The 4,922-nt window shown below is 35.3% G+C and overlaps 1 pseudogene across 1 annotated transcript; it reads left to right on the top strand.

Moving 5' to 3' along the window:
- The first annotated feature begins 1,140 nt into the window (after window positions 1-1,140).
- On the top strand, window positions 1,141-2,478 carry LOC143622390 (protein SPIRAL1-like 1; annotated as a pseudogene). Its single transcript, XR_013151692.1, has 2 exons — window positions 1,141-1,414; window positions 2,294-2,478. The product of XR_013151692.1 is annotated as a protein SPIRAL1-like 1 (transcript).
- Window positions 2,479-4,922: the final 2,444 nt, after the last annotated feature.

Below are 4,922 nucleotides of genomic sequence, written 5' to 3'. Positions count from 1 at the left end.
TAAAATTTTGGTGTTTGAGAACGGATTCTCCATTTCCCCTCATCTTCATTCTCCAGATCTGATCTCAACTCCACATTGCAGTTGCAGGTATCTCCTCCATAACCCTAATTCTGCTTTCCGACCGATATTCGCCCCATTTTGTATCCTGTTAATCTGCCCAGTTTTTCACTTCTGATTCATGCGTAGGCCTCAGATCTGTTTGTTTTACGGTTTTTGAAGTTGATAAACGCTGATCGAGTGATGGTTGTGTTTACTGGTAGATCGATTATCTGTTTTTTAACGAATTAATAATATCCTCGAAGAAATTATGAGCGATTTACTGAGAATTGGCATCCTAGACACTCGTGATATTCAAGTTGGACTTGAAGGTGTTTGATTTGCTTAGTAATGTAATCCGTCACTCGGTGTGGTGCTTGATACGTATTGAGCACTTGCTTCAGATTAATGTATGTTATTCAGGTGAAGGAATTTAGCTTGTATGCTTTTAGGGTTTCGTTGTTATATAATGTATTTTTAGGTATCGTCTTCGCGTTTATAATGTTGACAATTGAGATAATACATGTTCAGGTTAATGGCTGTTCCCATTATCACAAGTTAAATATATGCTTGCTAGAGTGTTATGACTTTTGTTTCTTTATGTATGCACAGCGGAAGTTGTTTGCACTTTCATCGTGCTTTCTGAATATATATTCTTCGATGATATTAAAACGCAATAACTTTTTGAGTAATGTCTATTTGTATGGGAACAGCTTCAAACACACATTTAATAAGCTTGTATATCATCATACTTAAAATTTCATACTAGTTTGATAAAAACACTTCAGATTTCATATTTATATAATAAAACACTTAAACTTTCACATATCATCATACTTTCAAAAATTTCATATTAGTTTGATAAACAATAAAACACTTCAGATTTCATTTTTGTTTTATAAAGCACAAAGTTTTACATTTATTTATCGCATTAAGTTCATTTAAATGACTATTATAATCTGTTCTTCTCTATATGCTGTAAACTCTCATAACCTTTATGCAAGTTTTAAGGAAATTGTGTACATTTGATATCATCATTTTGTTTTGGTAAATATGATATCATGCAATTTTGAGGCGGATATATGAATTATGAAACTATCTCATTGCAGAGATCATGGGCCGTGGTGTGAGCAGTGGTGGTGGACAAAGTTCATTAAACTACCTTTTTGGAAGTGGTGAGGAGCCAAAGCCTGCCATCGTGCCCACAGGCAATGCACCCAGCCAGGTCCAGGCTGCTGCTGCTACTGAGCCGCCTTCTAAACCTGCGGTGGCTGTAACACCGCCAGATGTTACAAAACAGATTCCAGCTGGAATCCAGAGTAGCAAGCTTAACAACTATATCTGAGCTGATGGTCAGAATACTGGCAACTTCATCACGGTATGACTTTGTTTTACTTCATTTTTTGTTCTACATATGATCCTAATTCCTAACCAACTTTTTATAAATTTACTGGCTCAAATGTTTATACAAAATGAGGTTTCAACATGTGTACATACTTTTAAGTAGAGAACCGTATAAATCTTATACAAGATGAGGTTCCAGACTTCCAATATAGTGGATAATGCTGTTGCATAACTCTTTATGTATTCAATTTAAAGCAATAAGTTTTTGCATTTCTGTACTTAAAATTGATTGTGTATAGGGTGAGGTTCATTACAGAACACTAAGGGCATGCTTGGGATTGAGTTTGAAAACGACTTATTGACTTATGGGCTTTTTCAAGAAGCATTTTGAAAAGCCAGAATTTGTGGCTTTTTGATTACAACTTTTTAACCCTTTCAAAAAGTTAAAATAAAAAGGACTTTTGTTTTTACCAAACACCTTTCTAACTTATTGGCTTTTTAAAAAGGGTCCTACTAGGGACACCCCTCTATACGCCCCTAGAAAGCCCCTTTAAAAAAGCCAGTAAGTCAATAAGTTGTTTTCAAACTCAATCCCAAACATGCTTTAAGTTATCGCTGGAACAAAAACCTAAATTGTCTAATTTATAATCAATGGTTCATAATTTTTAAATTTTGTACTTACGTAAAAATGTATATGTTATGCATATAAAAAACCATCAAACTAATATGTTCGTGTGTTTTTTTAAGTTATATAGATTACATACATAAACGAACTTTGTTCATATTCATTATCCATCTTCTGTGTTGAAAAAATGAACTTACTACTTTAGTTCTGTGTTGCAATATATAGTAGTATACTTGCAATATAATACACATGTATAAGCACAATCTTTACGATCTTGATCACGTACAGGACCGTCCTTCAACCAAGGTGCATGCTGCTCCGGGGGGAGGGTCTTCACTTGGTTACCTGTTTGGTGATGGAAGTAAATGATATGGTTGGTGTAGTAGTATTATAATATATAATAATTTCTAGTGTTTGCTGTTGGTTTGGATCCCATGTGTGGTTTGTTGGTTTGGATCCTAAGTGTGGTTTGAAGAAATCGTTGTCGTTTGTGGTAACTTTTTACATTAAGAAATTGTAATGGGTTTAAACAGACCGTTTTGGAAATAATATAGAAGTGGGTTCGGGTCATAATAGGTATGTTCATCTTGTTTGACCCGCTAGTCCTTTTTATCCTGAATTTCAAACCAATCATTCTATATTAAACTAAAATTCTGATTTTATTACTTATACGTTAAATAATTATAATAATAATTTTGGGCTTTACTTATTTCTGAATCTGTAATTGTAATTGCAAAACACAGAATAGCTAAAGACGTCATTTATGTTTGATCGTTTTTTCAATGGATGTCTTTTAGCAAAAGTAATGGTAGAAAACATACTTGATGTTTTAAATCTCTTGCACGTTACGTTCTTTGTCACTAATGGAGTTAATTTTTTTTGTTAAATCTGATAATGTGCCTTGCATATGAAGGTAGAATTGTAATTTTACTATGTATTTAATAATTAAAACTAAAAAATAAAATGTATATAATTCTCTCTCTCTCTCTCTCCCCCTCCCGAAGGCCACTACTCACTACTATTGTTCAGATCCAACACCACAGCCACCGTCGCCGGAATCACCTAAGTCTCTCTCTCTCTCTCTCTCTCTCTCATAATCAGACCCATACCATCGCACCCCACTCACGCTCTGAACCAAAGCCACAAATCAATCACCACCAAATCTGTTCTGGCTGCTCCATCCTTTGGTCACTCTATTTTTTCATATATTAACCCTTTTAGGCTTTGGCCGACACAACGATGGACGTTCTTAGCTGGTGGTTGTCTTATTTAGAGGTAATAAGCCATTGAATTTGATTTGGGGGTTTGGGTTTTTAATAAGTGTCGTATGATGTTTTATTCAATTTGATGTGTAAATATGTTAAGGCTAATAGATTAGGTCGTTTGTTGTTGTGACACACTCAGATTAGGGCATCAAATGTGTGTGAATTGTTAAATTGGATATTTATTTAGGGTTTCGCATGGAAGCCCCCTTCTGTGTATAATCTGCTGCTGCATAAAATCGGGAGAAAAAGGATGACGCTGGCATTGGTGGAGAGCCGACGATGCTTGAGGATCCGTCGAGGACGATGTTGATTGGTGGTAGTGGGGGGTTGGTGCCCGGTGGTCGTGGTTTAAGAGGGACAGAGAGTTTGAGATTGAGAGTGTGTTTGTTTAGAGGAGGGGGGGGGGGAGTTTTAGTTTATATATAAATTTATTTTTAGTTTTAATTGTTAAAAATGTTTTTAAATAAATAGATAAAAAGGACCAAATTACCCTTATGTGCAAGGCACATGACCAGATTAATAAGAAAAATTAACTCCGTTATTGACAAAAGACGAAACGTGAAACGGATCTGAAACATCAAGTATGATTTCTGCCATTACTTTTGCTAAAGGACGTCCATTGGATAAACGATCAAACGTAAATGACGTCTTTTGCTATTCTGTCATTACAAAATCTTTAGGAAGTTAATAAACTATCTTGGTCTGCTTATTCGAGTAATGGTACTATTAGTATCTTGCTAAGACGTTTTTAAAATCCTTTTTACGATTACTTTCTGTGTATGTTTTTAAAGTAAAGTGTATGCATACTATCATGTTATTTAATTGGTTTCGTTGTTCAACAGGAAAGAGCCCGGTTTAGATCTAAACAAGTTTTAAATTTTAATGGTGGGGGTTTCTAAGAGCATTCTTAACACATCCCTCAAAATTTTGTTAGGAGAGTTTGTAAATTATAGGGTGGGGTTGTGAGTGTAAATTATAGGATGAAGAGAGAAAAGGCAGTGGTTTTTTGGAAATTTGGGAAAAGATATTGATTTTTTGTAAATTATAGGGTGGAGAGAGAAAACTGTAATAATTAAAGTATAAAAAAATATTATTTAATTAAACAGGATATAGAAATATATTTTTTAGTGTAATTATGAAGATGTGGATAGGAAATCGACTGAGAATGCTCTAACCCAATAACAAACTGACAGTTTGGGTTGTAACTGATTCTTGGTTTTGGTCCCCAAGTGGGCTTTTTACACCAATCAGAATATCATCACTAGAGTTTGGGCCGAGCCGTTTTCCAGCTGACCCTGATGTGGGCTCAAAATTAACACTAAAGGATCTAAATACTGCTGTTAAATGCTAAGAATCACTAAGGTAGTGTTTGTTTTTGTTTAAAACATCTGTAGGAGGCTTATGTTTGTGGGCGCGCAGACATAAGCTTCTGAAGACTGTTTTTTTTAAATAAGATCTGCAAACTGCTTTTATGATCTTAAAAAAAAAAGCTATTGTTTAACTTCTTCACACATCTTCACACTTCTTAACATCCTACCAACACCCAATGTCCAACACCACCACCACCCATCGTGCACAGTCACCACCCACTGTCCGCCACTACCACCACCCACCACCACCGTCCACCACCACCACTGTCCATCACCGCCACC

Source organism: Bidens hawaiensis, unplaced genomic scaffold (genome assembly GCF_021521415.1).
Source record: "Bidens hawaiensis isolate Kalapana, Puna unplaced genomic scaffold, B.hawaiensis_p1.1 tig00003126_1, whole genome shotgun sequence".
Classification (NCBI taxonomy): domain Eukaryota; kingdom Viridiplantae; phylum Streptophyta; class Magnoliopsida; order Asterales; family Asteraceae; genus Bidens; species Bidens hawaiensis.
This window is presented reverse-complemented; position numbering and strand designations above follow the sequence as displayed.